The sequence below is a fragment of the Dinoponera quadriceps genome, unplaced genomic scaffold (genome assembly GCF_001313825.1).
Source record: "Dinoponera quadriceps isolate SergipeBrazil2010 unplaced genomic scaffold, ASM131382v1 scaffold2305, whole genome shotgun sequence".
Taxonomy (NCBI): Eukaryota; Metazoa; Arthropoda; class Insecta; order Hymenoptera; family Formicidae; genus Dinoponera; species Dinoponera quadriceps.
The window spans coordinates 101,776-121,177 of NW_014556411.1; the positions used below are offsets into that span (position 1 = coordinate 101,776).

The window sequence follows — 19,402 nt, forward strand, 5'->3', positions numbered from 1 at the left end:
TGCTTTTTGCGAAAAAATTCTGTAGGTGCAATGATTTATGAACTCGTCGCGCGTCACGAAGGTACGGAAAGGTCCCGACGTCAAAAAGGGCGAACGACGTTGGTTTCTCTCTCTCTCTCTCTCACACAGTTTTCCCCTCTTCTCTTTTCCTTTATTTTTATAGTACGCCATTACAGGATATTTCCACATTTTTGTACGTTATATGCCACACAGACATGCCCCATATATTTCGCGAAGAAACGGTGTTCTAAAGCCGCCGGTGTGAGCGGCGCAGAAACGGGAAGAAGTGTGCGTTACGAGATAGATTGTAACACGCGCGAAACAAGCGGTAATTACGGATTACACTCGGAACCGGCGTGACCCCCGATCGCTAAATCAAAGATCATTACGGTGCGTTTGTTAATTACGCAGCGGCTTCCACCGTCTCTCGCAGCTCTCCCGTGATTCCGGTACAAGCCGGGACGTAGCTGTGTTATTAGACCGTCGTGCAATTAAAGTCTTACGTACCACTTTTCGCTCGTCCCGTCGCGCGGAGGTCAATAAAACACGTCAGCGTTCGCTCTCGAATGGCGCGACACGAAGAACGGAATATGCCGCTGCGACTCTGTCGTACGCGCGCATCGAAAATAAAAATTTACAAAAAAGAAAGGAAAAAATGAAAGGACGATATGTCTTTTTTCTTCCGATTGCGATTTTTGACGAATCAATTTTTCAGATTTCCAGCTGTGAATTCCTCTCGTGCGTTTGAAATCAGCGACACACACGCGCGAAAGGCGTGCACGCGACGGCGGTGTAACGACCAATTTCGCATTTCGCTGCGTCACTTTTTACACGCCTCTCTCATTCCCGAACGCGAATCCGAGAATACGGGAGTATCCTTGCGCGCGTTCAAGTTCCGCCTCGCGCGCGCAATAATCCCTCGGAAAAGGGGGATTTGCGTATCTACGTGTGTCTGGGCTAAAAAGTGCCCGGCGGGAATGCGATTTCGCGGCGACATTATAACGCGACATCGACACAAAGTACACGAACGAGGAGCGCATTTTCGCGTTAACGTAAAGAGGAACCGCTCCGGGGAACAGCCGCTGCGAAGCGGTGCGTCGGATGAATTTCTGTCCCTTTGAGAAAGGGCTCCAACGCCAGCGCGGAGAGAGAGCGCGTGTTCACGATCATGCTCGTGATACGCACGCGACGGAGATAGCGGCGGCGACGGTGGTGGCGGTGTGGCTAGCCGCGGATCGTCATCGGCGGGTCTAGCTTTCCGAGGACGTGGAAAGGGCGGTTCGCGTGTTTAATTTCGGGACGGAATCGCGTCCGAGATTGCGCGAGCTCGCCGAGCCGGCCAAACATGTTCCATTAAGTCGAGACGCAATTAGAAATAAAGGTGGATGCTGGGGATACCTGCTACGATGTGTTTCTCGCTCTGGTCGTTGTCTCTCGTTGCGACTCGCTTCTCCCTTCGTCGTCGTCACCGCGTATGGGCACACGTGCATACATGCACAGGACACACGTGGAACGGGAGAAAACCCGCAAACGCGAAAGCACCCTACCTGAAACGCCCGTCGCTCCAACCCGACGAACGAGACGTTGCGGGAAATAGCGCGGGGGAAATATTCAGCTCGGTGCAAATCGTCCGCTCTTACCTGTAACACGCACAAGAGGGAATTCCATTAAGTCTCGCGCGCTATGTCCGTGCTTCACAAGCGGAAATTGAGAAGGACGGGAATCCAGATACAATGGGAATTCTTCCGCGCTTCTTGATCGCCGGAAATATGAGGCGGTAATAACGGGACGAGATAACGGGAACGTATAGATAGATCGGTCGAGCTGTTTCAATACCCTCGACAACGAATGCCGGATACTTATTTGCTGGTGTAGAGAAATAACGAGATTTATTTAATATCGAAATACCGACTGTGGTATTTCGCGATAATAAGCGCGAGAGACCGGCCGGCTTTGAGAGTATTCTCAGAGAGGGTGTATCGTGTTATTTATTTCGACGATAAATAAGATTCACGCGCGTATCTCCGTAGATTATTTAATCAGACTGCATGAGCGCGTCGTTGTCGTTTGTTAACGGCCACTCTCTCTACACTGGCAGAAAATTATAATTATTTTCGGGGAGCCGAACATATTTTATAGTTTATTAGATAAAATCGACTCTGATTGATATTCAAACAAAATCAGTGCTTTAAAGGCCTGTAAGCACCTAAATATATTTTTCTATCAGTGTGTAAAATATTGTATGTGTGTTAAAATATTCAGCAATACTCCTTAAAGTGTTTAATATAAAAGATTGATGCGCGACACTCGGGCAAAAAGTATAAGAAAGCGGTTGTTGCGAGGCAACACCGGATTTTACTTAATATTACTTGCCTATCACTTTATTCGACTCAAACGCGTTTTCATTATTCAGTCCGCTACCCGCAGTTCCTGTAATACATCCTTCATTCCATAAACCGTCGTTCGCAGACCGGTCGTAATCAAGCTCTACCACCGATGCGATTAGCACGGATGAATTATCGCTCGCTCTCCAAGAAGGAAGGCGACATTAGCAACGCCTCGGCGCAAAGCGTGCTAATTAATAGCGGCCGAGTAAAAAGATACGACGATCGCGCAGCATCGACATCGAGCCGTTCCATCGTCCGTCAATTAATTGGCGATCGTGCGAGCCACGTACGGACCCTCATCCGACGAGCCGAAAGTAACAACACACGTGAAGCAATTATTATTTTAGTCGGCGATCCGTGACGACGTGTTAGCGGGAAGAGGAAGAGGGGTGAGAGAGAAAGAGAATGAAAGAATAAGAGAGAGGACGAGAGAGAGGGAGAGAGCAGGGAATCTCATATTCAATAGTGTTCCACAAGGTTTGATAGGGGTGTTGCATTTGCCTTCCGGTCTCATGCGCGCAGGTTTACAATCCAAAGGGGAGGTGAGAAGAATCCGCATTAACTCTTGCAATTTTGTTGTTACTACATCTGCATTTATATCCTCCTGCTTTATTTAAACGCTTTTGTAACGGATTTTTTGTTCCGACGAAGAGACGGTTTTAGTCTTAGCGTCGATAGAAGCACGATGTTTTTTGTCTCATTAACGAAAGAAAACTTTAAAGAACCAATGCGACTTTCGCGCGAAGTAACGCGCGTTTATGCGCCGATTATCTCCGCCGTTTCCCTCCCGGAGGGATGTTGACGGCAACAACGATGGCATTTCCCATGCCTCTAAATTACGTGAATAAGCGGAATATTTTTAAATTATGGATTTCCCCGCCCTCTCCCCTGTCGTGGTGCCGCTAGGGTCAAGCGCGTAACTTCATTTCTAACTATATTATAGAACGGAGGGAAAACGGGGTCAAAGCGCGCTGCTCGTGGTAAATAAAGGCCGGCAAACTTTTCCGATAAAGCGAGGGTTAAAAGCCCGTGCTGAACTTTTATCCTCGTGCATTTTCTGGATGACGCGCCGTGTCGCTCTCGGGAGACAAATATTTTCGCATCGGGCATTTCCGTAATCAATGTGTGAAGCCGGCTGATATGCATCTGTTTTAATTGGTATCGATTTTTCGTTCTATTCGTCCCTCGACGTATCGACGTGGGACGCAATCGATTACATCTTGACGATATTTCGCATGCACAGCGCGGCCTCCTAAATATAGAACGACTTTGCATTCTTTTTATTTATAGCTTTTCTCCGCGGAAATGTCGGCAGTTGTGTGATATTTTTCCGCGAGTCATCAAACACGATTGTGGCACAACAATAACGTTCTCAAAGATAAAAGAGAATTCCAAAATCAACATTTAAATTTATAAAACTTGAAATGGAAAAATTCAAGTCTCATTGTTGTCCGTAACAAAGTCTGCTAAATGTAGAAGATGTGTGTTTCGTCAGGATCACTCTCGCGTACCCCGCGCGTACGATTATTCGACCGCTGTCAAATGCAATTCATTACGGGCAAGTTTCCGAACGCGCGAGCGACTGCTATCCGCGGTTTTCGTTCGATCGTACGTCAGTCAAGAAACGAGATTCATTTCGCGAGACTAGTCTTGTCCATCGTGAGCACTTGGAAGGTTTATCTCTCCGCTGATAGACACCGCCAGACGAAATACCACCGGTAGGGGAATACATCCGCTCCCGGGACATTCATATGCATACTCGCGTGTGCACGAGAGTGCGAGCATCACGAGAGATCCATAATCGTCCTCTGAGAATTCTCTCCGGTTCATTTGCACGCCACCTCACAGAACAGCGCGACTGGATATCGATCGCCCGTGTACGACTCGTCCGGGAAATATCTCAACGGCGTTCCACGTCGGAAACGGTTTCCGAACGCGAGTCTTCCAGAAGTCACATTTTCAGGATTACGGATTCGTCGTTTACATATATATTTCATCATTTACTCGCGCAAACCGCGAATATTTCATTACGACTCGCCGGTCGGCCGATCAATCCGTTCGCTTGTTGCGGGCCGATTGTAGGCTACTGAAAAGACCGCCGACCGCCGTGAACTGCATTCATCGAATTCGTTATTGCGATTAGGTTGCATCGGGTAGCGATGCGAATGGACCCCCCCCCCCTCCTCCCAGCACTAACGCCCGCTCCTAAACGAAGGGCGGACAAAATATGGCAGTCGCCGCACGCGGGCACACGGGTCGCGCGGCGGGCGCACGCGGCGCGAGAGATAGCAGAATTGGCAGGAAATTGCGAATTGCCGGCGAGAGCAGCTCGCCGCGGCACTCGACAGTCGCCGCCGCCGCGTTTGGGAGGCACGAAATAATCCGACCTGCAAATTGAAACCGGTCGCCCGGCGCAGTTTGAGCGGCAGCGACCACCGATAACCGGTCGCGCGCGCGCACACACCAGCTGACGACCGGTGAAAATCCGCCTGGAAAAATAGCTCGATGGCGCGAAGCGCACGGAGACGGGGCACGGTGGTGGGGTAAAACCCGCTTTTCCGACACGGGGTATCCGGCCGGGAACACAAACCGCTCTTCTCCTTTTTTCGGGCCGCGCGCGCGAACGCGTTTGCGTCGTTGCAAAAAGCTCTCGCGCGACTACTACGTAACACTCTCTCCCTCGTGGACGAAATCGCGCGAATCAAACCTCGATTTGAAATCTCATTTGGCGACGATGCTCTCTCTCTCTCTCTCTCTCTTTCTCTCTTTCTCTACGGTAACCTCACCGCGCTCGCAATAACGAGCGCGGTGACAAAAAGCTGCAAGTGCGCACCGTCTGTCTCCGATACTCGTGCGAGTGAGAATCATCTCAGTTATTAACAAAGTTTTGTTAACGATCAAACTTACATTTTCGACTAAGCAATATCGATATAAATTATAAAGATATATGCGTTTAAGTTTACTTTAATATGTCTATAAAAAGTGCTCCACTTTCCTTCAAGCTCTCGCTCTGATTATTAATTCATTTCCACGTTAGGTGTCTTAATGTTACTATCCTTAAAAGTTCAAGAAGAAACATAAAAAAAGTGAGATCATAAAGTATATTCGTAAATTCCGAAGTTATGAAGTTTCTTTCTTCCGCACTACAATGTATCACTGTACGGCGTCCTACCTGGCAAATGAAGAGATTCAAATTCGACTCCTGACTGGGGCAATATCTTTCGTAAATAATCGCTTAATTTGAAATAAAAGAAAATTCAGGGTCTGATTAATGAGGAATTACGTTAATTGGAAATATACGCTCGGTGTGGAAAGTTGATTCAGCGCGTACGCGTACCAGGAAATAATTCGATGCACACGTCAATACACGTCCAAGCATTAAATCCTGCCACCAGGTATATTAACATTCATGATATTAATATTTAATAATATTAGAAAATCCGATCGACTCTTAAAAGCCCAAGATTCTACCAAAACTTAACTTTAAAATTACAATCCGTCCGAGAAAAAAATTATTAAGTTCTTCGAGATGCGACACGCGAAGTATTGCGAGGCAATACGCAACTACACATAATTGCGTTGTACAGCGCGAGCAATCGCAACGGCGGGAACGAGTCCATATTCGTCGTCCTCCGAATGTCGCGCTCTGTTCTTAGGAGTGTCCGGCCATAAGCGCAGTTCGCCTCCGCGAGATACGTTCATGGAGACGTTCGCCCTGGGGGTTAGTACCGAATCAGGACAAAGCAGGGCGACGGGTTCCCCGTGGTCTCGTGCACGCGCGTCGGTCGCGCGTGTGCGATTATTTACCTTTAATTAAGAGCTTCGACCTATTGCTCGGCATATTAGGCCCAGGGGCACCGACAGATAGGGGTTGCTCTGCGAAATGCATCGCGTAACTTTGCAGCACGCATTCGCAATCGCGATAAATTTCAGCGACAGTAATATCAAGCGCAGGCGTAAGTACGTTTCTTGGCGGATCGAACGTTATGCAAATAGCCTCGTATTTTTGCGAAGGACACACCACGTTGTATATCGTAGCAATTTACTCTGATGGAAAACTGGTTTTGACGCAGCCTCCCGATAACGATGCGTTTTAATGGGAATTTGCGCGATAATGAATAGCGAGATCGTGTCTCTCTCTCTCTCTCTCTCTCTCTCTTGATCCGGCGTAAAGAATCCCGATATATATTTCTTTATAAGTGGACATTCGCAGGTATTTTTCTTCGAGCGGGTGAAGCATGCGCGCTCTAATTAAAAAGGAGACGTCAGGTGCTACGACGCGAGTGATTAAATTACCGCATCGAGCCGTATCCGGAAACGTGCCAGGTCTCGTGGCGTTAAAGGAAACTTCCCGGTCCGCCGATTCCATTCTCAGCGAGATCGATATCGAGAAAAGTCGTCGGAGAGTCGTTTTACGGCTCGCCCGTTCGCTGGCTGGCGTTGAACGAGTATCAAAAGATCCGCGAGCAGTAAGGACCTTTCGATGCCCGCAACAGAACGCCCCATGTGTACGCGCACATATATACATGGAGTATCAAGAGAGAGAGAGATAGAGAATGTGTGCAAAGCTGCAATGCGGTGCACAATGCACGAACCTGTCGCCTTAAACTGCCAGGAAAACGTTTGAATTCGATGGACCGACGCGAGCACGAGTTTCGTTCTTTGGAAACTTGTACGAACCTCCGAATACGAATACACCCTGAATAATTAAAAATTGGAGGGAAGCGTATCTCAACCTTGATGCGCTCACTCTCCGATCCCGTTCGAATGTTTCCGAATCGAGAACAGAGAGGGACGGTTAATTCAAATGAAAACGGAAGACGGATATTCCTGTGCACTAAAACGTCACTCTGCACGGCTGAACATTACACGTCTACGTGATCTTTCATACTGACACGCGCGATTTCTAAACGCCGACGTAAGAATTACCAGAACGAAAGAGCGGGCGCAGCGGAAGAAGCGAAAATTTTTCCCGCGAGCGCGCCCGACGGCGCTGTTTGTGGAATAACAAGTTCCCGTCGCGACATGTAGAGATTAATTTTCTGTTGAGCGACGCGCGAAAGTGCGAAACACCGATAAATCGAGAGAGCGGACGGACCGGTAGTGTTTCCCCGGTGTTCTCACGGATATTAAACTAAAAAACAATTAGCAGAAAACATAAATCAGCATCGTCCGTTGTCGCGGAGCCGTCGCGGCGTCGCCGCCGTCGTGGGGAAACCGCGAGAGCGTCAGTAGGCGAGAGCCAACATAAATCTTGAGCGTGCTCCCTTCTGAGAAATAAACCTTCCGCTCTTTTCTTCTCGCTTTGCGACAGCATGGCCGGCGAGGCGACCCTGTTTCCCGTGGCGGGTGGTAGATGAAAGTTTTCCTTTGTGCCCGTGGCATGTCACGTTGGTCATTTCGGGGCACGAGGCGACACGAAGGTGGTTCGGGAACGACGGCGGGAGGTACGCGGGAGGGCTGAGCGATGGCGGGGGTGGCCGTAGGGTGGCTTTGCCGCACATATTCTGAATCCCGAAGGGGCCTCGTCCCGAACACGCCCGTCCGGAAGCTGAGGAAAATGAGAGACCGTCGCACTCTCTCTCTCTCTCTCTCTATTTCTCACTCTCGCGTGCACGAAAGAGGCGACGCTTTCTCTCGCGCGGGAGAGGAAAGTTCGAGCCGAGGAACGTGCACGTCGCGGACAAGCGCGGAAAAAAATTTATGAGCCTGATTCACCGCGTGGGCGATAACTCCGGCTGTCGCACGTAGGTAGGTTTCAATGGAGCGGGATTTCCGTCCGTGGATGTCGCCGTCGCGATTGCGAATTCCACGGAGGGTGTGATTCTTGCATTGTACTTTCCTGCGCCGCCACGAACGTGCCTCTCTCGAAATTTACCGGCCGCTTCTCTATTAAATAAATTCTAACAGAAACTGGGTTATCCGCGCAGAGCATAATTGGCATATGGAGGCGCGCCGCGGAAAGTTTCCGCGATGATCAGAAATGATAGGCAAACTAATTATCCTTTATACCAGAGAGAGATCCGAGAGATTACAACCTATATTTATAATTTTCTATTCTAAGGAGAGAAAGAGTTCACTTTACTCCGCTCTGCGACATGTACACGTATAAAGGAAATGCATTCATGAGACGAAATCAATTTCTCTTTAATGAGCAGTTTCTAATTTGTACCTTTATAGGATTTTATTTAATAGACTATATAGAAACTCGACAGAGAAGTGACAGACGAATGAACGAATAGAATCGACCTATCCTCGTGTTTAGTCAGCTCGAACGGATCCTTTTACAAGTCTGTGTATCTTATCCGATGGCTTGTGTCTCACGCCCGGCGAGGGAAAGAAGGCTAACTAAGGAAAAACTGGAAAGGGTCGCGGTGAAGGGCGAAAGCTGGAGAGATAAGGCAACAGACGGTAAGCTGCGCGGCAAAGAGCCGCCTCTTCTCTGATTAAACAAAACAACTGTTGGGAGCAGCTGGCTTCTATTGCTTCGAATGCGCAATGCAGCGTCGAGCGGAATTATACGATAAAACCTTTTTCGAAGCCGAGTGGGCGGCTGGGTGGTTCGTGGCGCATTCGAGCGCAATTACCAGGATGCTATCTAAGTATCAATTAATAATACGCAAGTGGTATCATTAAACACACGAGCAATAACGGCGAATCTTCTTTCAAAGTTGGGCGGTGATTTAACGATGATTAAACGGATGAAACGCACGAGTGACAATGGAAAATTTTTTATCGCTTCGCTCGTATGCTATTGCACGCGCACAGCTACTCGGTAATTTTAAACCCAGTCGTGAATAAATGCCGATTAAAAGTCTAAAGATTCGGAAAACAAGCAGATAAGAGTTTAGATTGTAGAATATCAATGATACAATTGAATTCTTTCAATTACAGACCCGAGAATGATCAAAAGAAACGAAAGTAGCCGTGTTCACACAAGAGAAAGCTCGATTTCCCGGAAGCGCCGAAAAACAGTTTCATTCGTTCACAAAGATTATATCACAAAAAATGTATTGTTTTGATCCCATCTGCCTCTTCAATTTCATTTTCAGTTTCAATTATTCGAACTGTCGGTCCGCACTAACAACGAATATAAATACGGGCTTTCTCTCTCTCTCTCTCTCTTTTTCTCTCTGGAAAAGCAAATATAACAATACAGTATATGTTACTTTGAGCTTCTTCAATTTTCAATCAACTGTAGATGTTTCAAATCGTTTCCTGTCGGATTTTCCGATGCGCCGACCTTTCAGAGATCTATATATTTCCGAATCGTTTGGCAATATTTTATATTGAGAGCACCTTGATCGACATTCGACATAAAACGGTTAAACCAATTAGCTTTCGTGTCGTTCGAGCTTTCAATCAATATTATTTCAATTTTTATTAGAACTCCATTTATGTCGTAGCTTATATCCATCCCTCTCGGGGTTTTCAAGATACCCGAGAGGCGTGTTTGTCCGCGATGAAAAATATTCGAGGAAATATATATTTTTTATCCGCAAGATACAAAAATCACACATTTCGGCGGAAAGACACACACACGGAGAGAGAGAGAGAGAGAGAAAGAGAGAGTGTGTGTAGGAGGGGAAAAGGAGTGAGCAGGGATTATCGGTGTTACACTTTCTCGCACGATCGAACGACTCGTCAACGGGCAATACGGTCGGTCGTGCGATCGGAGCGGCCATTAAAATGCAACAGCGTGTTCGGATCCGGTTGCGGACGGTGTGCCGCGTTGTCGGCGATAAAATGCTCGAAATTCCTGACTCATTAAACGAGAGCGGCACGACAAACAAGCGGCACTCGACGCGTCGTCCGGACTCGAATTCGCGCTGGAACACTGGACGCTTGTCGAGCTCGCTGGATTGTTTGGCGATCGCAAACACCGCGCTAAAATATGAACGATACCGGGTCCGTAAATTGTCGACGGCGACGAGGGTGGCGAGAGTTCCGTCATCGATTCTGGAAGCGAGCCGCGGCGCGCGATGGCGCGCGCCAGAGAGAGCGGAGAAACCGGGTCCCGGGTCGACAAATTGAACCAGCGAAGACGAAGCGGAAGCTGAATGGAAATCCGCGAAAAACGCGCCTGCCGCGATCGACCAGATTGGATTCGCGAACCTACACGAGCCGTACGTGCGCGCCACGGATATGTCGGACGAAATGAAAACTCGAGAGTTATATCCCCTCGCGTTCTTCTCTGATGACTGTTTCATCTTCTTCGGTAACGCGAGAGCCAACTCGCTACGCCCGTCTTCTTATTCCCGCGGAAATACGCGCGCGCTGAAATTCATATTCCGTACGTGAAATCGGGGAATTGCGGCTACTTTACAACAGCCGAAACACGGACGACGCGTTCTGCGTACATGCGGATTTTTTCGTAAACGAGGGAGAGATTCGTGCAAATCTATCGGAAAGGACGATCTCCGGTTGTACGCACACGATATCGAAGAAATCTGGACATTTGCAATACACGATGTTTCGATTGCTTTCGATGTCACTATCAATCTAGTTTCTAAGAATAATGTGTATCGGAACACGATTTGGTATATAGTATATGAATTTGGTACATAGTGGTAAATTTGATAAGTGTGTTTGTAGTACAAATATAAAATCTGATCAATCGATAATCGAATATCGGACGAAATTTGTGAGCGAAAACATGCGAGCGAATTTTAACACGAAAATCCAGCTTTGATGCGGAATGTCGAAACATTAAATGACACTCTTTCTATCTTTTGCAGCACATTACAGTCTCGTGTCATAATTCAAATAGTTTCAAAGAATTCCTCGCACAGGCAGCCGATTTTCATGAAAATTAATCCGCTCTACTTTCGCGTATCGCGAATGTTCAAAAGTTAGCGCAATTACCGCATTAATAAGCCGCAGTTCGTACGACTGGTGAGTACGAATCCACCTTAATATAAGCTTTAAAACGTTTAAAAGATTCGTCCACGGATACGTCGGTCTAAATGAAAACTGGAAAGTTATATACCGCCTTCCCCGCTCTTCTCTGATGACTATTTCATTCTCTTTCGTGGCGCGTCGCGCCCAAGTTTGCGAGCTCGACGCTCCTTTGACCCGAAACTTCGGTCGAGATAGGAATCCGCGAGATCGTGTTCCCTCCCTTGTGAAAATAGAGGATCCTTAGCATACCGAAAGCGGGCGTTATTATTTAAGAAGCTGCTCTTGCCGCACGGCTCGGATTTGAATATTTCGTTAACTCCTTCTTTCGACTCCTGCCAGTTTGCGCGCAACAGAAGCCCCGGAGTTGCTGAAATAGGCTTGGAGAATCGCAAGGAAAGCGTGTAATATTTATATATTGCGACGCACCTTTCGTTCCCGGCACCCGCTGTGTGCCGTTTCTATTCTTTCTTATTTTAATCGCTTTCGACTTCACGGCTTCGTTGGTAAATATCTTTCGGTGGTAGCGCGAACCCGGCCCTCTGTATTATCCGGCGCTCGTCACGCATTGAATAGAAGATAAGGAGGCGTTCGCGAAACTTTGGGATTTATGTTTTAATAAACCCATATGGGATTACACTGTGCTTCCGCGGAATAACTTTGTACAAGATTAAAAAATCTCGCCGAAATTACCTAGTCTCTTGTACGAGGAAGGAAGAAAGAATTAACGGGGGAAATTGATGTTTCTCAATAATAATAAATAGAGTTCTCAGATTGCTTATTAATTTAGTTAGCAATTGAGTAGCGGGTTATCAGGGAATTTTTAAATTGATAATTAATAGTATTGGGATTCAAAATAGTCGGTTCATACGTGGAAGATTGTCGCCGCATTTTATCCAGCCGAGAAGATTCGGCACATTTCGCATACACGATGGACGATTTTACTCTCCTATCATGAATAATTTGATATTATCAATATCCAGTAGCATTAAAACATCCGTGTGCCTATGACCGTATATTTATAACAATTTATCTTTCTTATACTTAGGATAATTTATCTTTCATCGGAGTCGTTTCAAATTTAACGCTTCTTCTCCGCGCGTAGACATTCGACGGGATAAATATAATACACAATAATAGTTTACGTATAACTCACAGACAGTCGTGTTAACTATCACTCATTATATTGAATGTCTTGTGAATATTGATGGAACATCGACCGATATCAATATTGGGGGGCTGAACGCCGCCCGAGCAGAAACTCGCGGAGGCGCGAGCGGCGATTAACGGGTCGCGTAATTTACGCGTTGCAATATACGGGACAATTAATCGAGCGGCGTGTAACGCGATAATAATCGTGGCAAGGGAGAGCGCAAGGCTCGCAACGATCGCGTCGGTAAGATGGCGGTTTCTCGCGCGACGACTCGCTAAACCGTCCAATTTAGGCGCGATATCAGTCGTTCTTCGCGGGCGCGCGCGTACGTACCTGCCATTAGGCAGGCAATAACGCCGGCACGGAAGCGAGCTATTGAGGCCGTCGTCGGCTTACCAGCCGGTCGCCTGCAGTTCGCCCGCAGCCGCGATTACGCCTAAGTGTGCATTCGCTCCCTCGTCGTCCACCTCCTCCTTCTCTCTCTCTCTAGTTATTTCTCTCCTCACCCCTTCCCGGCTGCTCCTCGCGCTCTACCACCCGCGAAGAGCGTCACCACGTTGTGGCTAAACGCCGCGACGTGTCGTCGTCGACGTTGTCGCTGTTGGCCGCCGTCTCGTAGCGCACTCATGCACACGTACACATCGTGTCACCGTCGGTCGCAACAATTGCACGTGCGCGTCGCCGGGCACCGACGCGGGCACGTGTATGCGCGGTTACGGCGTTTAGGCACGCCGCCGAATACGGGATGAAAGAGGGAGACGGCGAAAATTCCACGAGAAGGAGGGAGGAAGGGAGGCAAGCGGGACGGGGGAGAAGAGGTTGATGGTCGACGAGTGTTTCCAGCGTGTATATCGCCGCGTCGCGCCCGGAAAGGGGGAGAGAGAAAGAGCCGTGGGCCCCTGTACACCCCGCGGGCCTACCTCAACTCTCCCGTCGCGCCCTTTCAACCACCATCCCCTTTCATTCGCCGTCTCTTGCCCCCTCGTCCTCATCCGGACCCGCGGCGCGCAGTATAAATAGATGGGTTTGAACGAGACTGTGAAAGCTTGCGGTCTCGTTTCGAATAATTGGATTTGCCTCGAACGGGACCGAGAGACGCCGGTAGTTCGCACGAGCGCACGCGTACGAGAGAGGCGCGTATGCCGGCGGACACACGTGCCTACCTTTCTCTTTCTCTCTTTTTCTCCCTTTCTCTCCATCATCCTCTTTGTTTCTCTCCGCAGCTTCCATGTTCCGCGTCACGCTCTTTTCCCTCGATCGCCGGGACGTGGCCGCTCGTCATGGACGAGCGCGTTTCCTCCGCGTAACTCGCACGCTCGAATAATAATCGACCGCGGGAGTAAAGAGAGATGAGGGACCGCACGCGAGAGGAGTCGATGCGAGAATGAAAAAGCGCGTTAAGGCACGCCGGTTGTATTTAGTCCCCGGATTTATACGTCGCCGCGCGACAGTTGTGCCCGAGTCTTTAAATGTTCGGCGAATTTCCCTCGTCGTGCCGCTGCTTCGATGGGGAAAGAGTCGCCGTGGAGTCTGCGACTTGTTTCCCCAGAAGTTTCCGGGGGGAAGAAAAAAGAGAGAGGGAGAAAGGGAGAGAGAGCGAGGGACAACTGCCCGAGTAGAAATGTATTCTTGAGTAGGCTTGAGACAAAAGTCTGTTCTTTATAGCTGAACTGGCTGTGCTAATTGGCTAATTTATTTATCCAGCCGTCATCTAGCCACTAGCAAGAAAATTAGCGTTACATTACCGGCTATCAGACACAAATTTGTTACCTCGTGGCCGAATACCCAGCGGATACCCGCAAGGTTCAATTTTTATTAGGGCGCGACTGGTACACGCGCTTTTGTATCACTTCACGAGCTCGATATAATTTATCGTCAACAGAGATATCGTCACGTGCTGTCCGTTCGCTCGACTATCGCTCTTTCCGTTGATATTTCCATGGGAACAATGAAATGGCGAAAGCGGTGTCCCTGCGGTTATAAACTGTAACTACTGCGGATGATCGAATCGTCACAATCGGCAAATTGTCCATCCGCGTTTAGACATCGTCGTCGTTTTAGCGTCAAGCGCGGCGATACCGCCCGACAACGGTGTGGCGTCCGTTTAGCGCAAATTAATTTGCGAATCTCTCGCGAGTCAGTTTACGATTCGTAGACGCGCGCGAGCGCACTCTTCGCGGGAGAAGCCGACGACGAGTAGCCGCGGTATACCGAAGCAATTATACTCCAGCGCCGGGATCGCGAGGTATTTCGTGCAGCACGGAAATCCGAAGTCGGATCTCCACGGTCGTCCTTTAACCGCGCGGCGATATCGCACGTAATGAATTCTTCTCTCGATCGGCCGAAGTTATCCGGATTTTCCGATACTTCGTATCCTCTCGCGTTCACCTTCGCGGAGAAGTGGTATCAAGCGCTGACCCTTCCCTTACTCGCAATTTCCGTCGTCCCTCCTCCTCCTCGTTTCTGCCCCCCTCAATGCGCACCCTCGCGATTCGGTAGGCTCGGTGAGTCACAGCGTTCGTTTGCATGCTCGCGTGTTGCATATCCACCCTCGAGGACACGCGCCGTGCAGAAACGTGGAAAGAGAGATAAAAGAGGAGGAAAAAGGAAAGGCCGCACGCATGCGTGCGGTCCCAGCTGACTAAGTCCACGAAGGCGAGAACAGTAATGTTATCATTACAGAGAATCTTGGAGATTGCTTCGCGCAGCGGTGCGAAAGTGGCGTCCCTAGGTGACGCACTCGTATTTTTCCCGAACGCGAAAGTAGATAAATCAACAGCCGGAATATAATCTCGGGAGTCGATCGCGGGCGTAACAAAGTGCGAAAGTTGGGGAACGATTTGCCCGGGAACTCGATCGGAAATTCCGTAACGGAGAAATAAGATTATCTGAAATTGTCGTTAAACTTTTCTATCGCGCGAAAGAGCTTTGTCGCGCTGTTACTTTGGATAATCCGTACGGGAGAACCGCGGATTCGGATTTGCACGAGCGAAACTCGCTTTATGCGGGGTATATCATAACATGTGGGCATAATTTCAGAAATGAATTTGGAAATTTCAGGTGTTGTTCTGATTCGCCGGCAAATTTCTTCAATACGCCGGCGGGGGTACGTTCTCTACGTTGTCTACCGTTGTATTGTAAATTTTGTAGATTTTCAGTAACCCCACATGTGAAAATTTCATGGATTTAGATCCGGCGATTTAACAAAGTTAACAAACCTAACAAGAATGAGCGAAATACGAAAATATCTGTAACTCGGAAACAAAAATGCGGCTTACATTCATGCGAACTTTTTGTATTATTTTTACGTCCTGAATTACGTTCTTAATTTCTGAAATTATGCCTGCATGAAACGCTCTGTATATCATTTCATCGACTTTATAAACTTTATAAACCGGAATTGCATACCTTGACGAATGAGATATTCATGTGCATGTCAAGTACTCACTTACTTCGTTACACATTCGTTAACATCAAAAAACCAATTAGTGCTCTGGACAAGATTCTCTTTTTAAACAACATCGTCAGATTGAATTATGATAATATCTGAAAAAGGAAGCGTCGCTCGTCCCCTACCTCGATTCGTCATACCTACGGAACACCGTGTATACACGCGATATTGGATTCGATTAGGACGGAGTCGACGGAGAAGAGGAGATGGAACTCGTTCGATCACTCGTTTGCATAATATTTATCGGCGATTGCGACTGATAAGGTCAACGTTCGTTGTGTGTACACTGCGCCACGGCGACGAACGAAAAGTGGCGCAAAAGGGAGGGCGAGGAGACGCGGGGGACGCGAATCAAGATGAACGATAAGCGACGAAGAGAAGTTCAGCGTCGCGCGAACACCTACAACAAATTTCCCCTTCCGGAGGATTCAGTCGAGCGTGGAAATCCCGCGTTGATTAAAGAAACGAGGAAAATCGGGCCGAACGATGAGACAACCTCTCGAGAACGAAGACTTTTCGCTCGCGATATAATCAGAGACGGCGTCGATCGCGCATCGAATTACATTTAGCATCTCGCTTCTCCCTTCATTCGACGTTTCTGAAAGCGGAGATAAAGAAAAACAAACTGGAAGATTGGCACAGCGCATCGTTCACGCAAATCGCGGACGAGTGGTTTTATCGTTCGATTGAGCGAGGGACGGGAGGACACGTGCTCGCGGCATGAAAACAACCAGTTTCGCCACGCGGCGAAAGCGAGCTAGTTCGAGGCCGGCGCACGCGACTAATTAAAAATCGCGGCTATCAGCGCGCAGGGGATCTCACAGGGAATCGATTTGATTACCCGATAATAATTAATTGCTTGTTACGTCGCGCGACACGGCGCAATTAATCACTGTCGATGGGTTTTCATTTTTCCTGTCCACACACGTCCTCTCTTCCTCTCCCATTCCCTTTGTTCGCTTTCCCTATCTACCGTCCGGCCCTTCCTCCCCCTTGCTCCTTTGATTCGTCTGCCCAACAACCTGCTTCCTCTCGTCGCGCGTGCGCTCTCTTCTTTCCCTTTTTAGCCGGCTTGGTTAGCTAGCTGGCCCGTGGTCGCACTCTATCATGCGAGGTTCATTAGGTCGGACGTGTCACGACCGCGTGGGTGAGCGACCGTGCCATCAAATTGCGAACACAGTCCGACTCTGCCGCGCAAAGTACGTTTCAAGAGGCTCGGGAAAGAGACAGAAGGACGCGGGAAGGGAGGGAACAAGAGGACAGAAAATAGAGGGTCGCGGCGAGACGACACTTGGACGAGATAAATAAATAATCGATCCCGAGCATCGGACGCGCCGTCGTCGACCAAAGTCGCGGATAATCGATTTCACGGACGTAACTGGAAGTGTAGACTGGCCGGGACGTCCTTCCGACTTGTCCGGACATTAATAATGCGGATTGGATTACCGTCGACAGTTTCGGATTCTGAAAATCCGCTCGATCCGGCCAGTCCGGGGTAACCGACGAGCCGTTAACACAGTGTCGAGCGGGACGTCGCGTAGTGGCGCCGTTTTTCAATCGTTCCCGATACACGGAGAAACGCGTTACGGATTTGCTCGCTAAGTCGCGGTCATCCCGACGACGCTCGTGACTGAATTTTTTCACCATCTATCTGTCCTTTTCTCTCTCTCTCTCTCCCCGGCCGTATCACGACGATGTACGAGAATATTCCGAACGCTCTTATCTCGATGCTGCTCACACGAATTATCCCGAAACGGTCCGAGTATCCCCCGCCGATCGAGCATGCAAAGATCATTCGTGAAAATCGCGCGCACGAGACGAGACGCTAAATCCCCGCGACGAATGCTTCGAAATCAAAATGTTTGACGAGCGTCGTTCGCATCGGCGACGCGCGTGGTGGTACGCCAACACGTACGCGTGTCTGCGCACGTGTACGTGTGTATACACGCGATCGATCTAACACACAGTTCGCGCGGGAGAATACGGAAGGGTGCGGATACGCGTACGGGGATCGAAATGCGAGGGATGAGTTTGACGGTCGGCGGCCAATCATCGGCATATGCCACGGCATGGAGTTCATAAGTGACGTGCCAGCGCTGTCGATCCGGGGCGGCATACTCGATATATCGGGTCCACCGGGGTGGCACCGAGGATCGCTTAATATGCAGAGTAGAATTGGGGGATGCATACGGACGATATAGTTCCCGCTCGAGATTGCGAGAGACGCGCGAAACGTCTCAGACGATCCGCCCGTAGTTTGACGCGTGGCGGCGCGACGAAGGGGAGGGGAGAAGCGCGTTCTCGCTGTTTCTTCTCTCGACGGTGACTAATCCTTCGTTCCCCTCCTCCGTGCCCGCGAATGTCGAGAAGTTGTTTCGTTGTTATCGGAGCCACGGTAACCTTATTTTTCGGAATTAAATTCGGGAGCCCATTGATCGGATTGCTGTTACATTGTTGCGACTGACGTCCGTCGAAAAACTTCTTAATTGCTTTCGCCCGGTGTATTTAGAACGGTTATCGATCGAAACGAAACGTGCCAAAGTTGAGCGTCCCGTGGGACGCACGCGGGTGAGAAAAAACGTTCGAAGGTCCACGCACGCGATCCGTACCGTACCGGACGATTTGGAACTTCGAGCGAAAAACCAACGAGAACCGAGCACGGCCGGACGCATTAAACATTTCGCGCCAAGTTCCGAAACGAAGAACGACGGGTTCTTAACTCGGTTGTTTCGCACCGGCGGGACGACCACGCGGTCATAAATATTTTCTGATTTGTGTCCCTCTTTGAAGAACAGTTACGTACGACTTACGACTCCTGTGTGTGTATGTCTGTGTTTACCGTCGGGAGGCCATGTCAGAGTCAGTCCGGAGGTAAAATGTTTTATATTTGGTCGGCGCCCCGGAGGGCTAGGGACGCCGGGGCTGCGCAATCGCACAAATATGCACCCATATACGCGAGTGAAAGAGCGAGAGACAAAGAGGGACGGGAGGGGGGAGCGACTGGGTTTGGATTGGCAGACAGAAAACACCAGGAGGTACGGGCCGACCACAGTGTTCACGGAATACTAATGCCCGCCGATCCCGGGGGTGCTGTTCCCGTGGCATATTGCCGATCGTGAGGAATCTACGAAGTGTGGAGGGCCCCCTCTCACACCGTCGAGAGAAACACCGTCATTCCGGATTCGCGAATGATAACGAGCCCGGCATTACCGATTCATATAACGTAGACGTGTTCGCGCGAGAAAGATATTACGTTTCCTAGCAGCACCATCGTCGAGGAGGGAGGGAGGGAGAAAGGTTGCTACGCGCGAAACGAACCGAGAAAAAAATCACGCGGTCCCCCGGTGGATCTCAAGGATGAAAACCGTGTGAAAACGGCTGCGGGAACTGAAGTCAGCATTCATTAGACGAGGAGGAAGTAAACACCGTTCGCGAGACGAGTTTATCGATTTAATAGTCTGGCAGTAACGAATTCGCTCGCGAGTAAATCGACGAGAAGGGGAGGGGGGGGGG

At 49.1% G+C, this 19,402-nt stretch overlaps 1 protein-coding gene across 2 annotated transcripts in view; it reads right to left on the reverse strand.

Moving 5' to 3' along the window:
• The window catches only part of LOC106747309 (Krueppel-like factor 6), a 310,650-nt gene that overhangs the window by 85,196 nt on the left and 206,052 nt on the right, over window positions 1-19,402 (reverse strand). Inside the window, exon 1 of one of the 2 annotated variants that reach the window (XM_014624706.1) lies at window positions 1,399-1,420. The exons of the other annotated variant lie outside the window; for it this stretch is intronic. The gene's annotated coding sequence lies outside the window, so the exon portion shown is untranslated. Of the gene's footprint in view, window positions 1-1,398; window positions 1,421-19,402 lie in introns of those variants that run through there. 2 annotated transcript variants of the gene reach the window in all.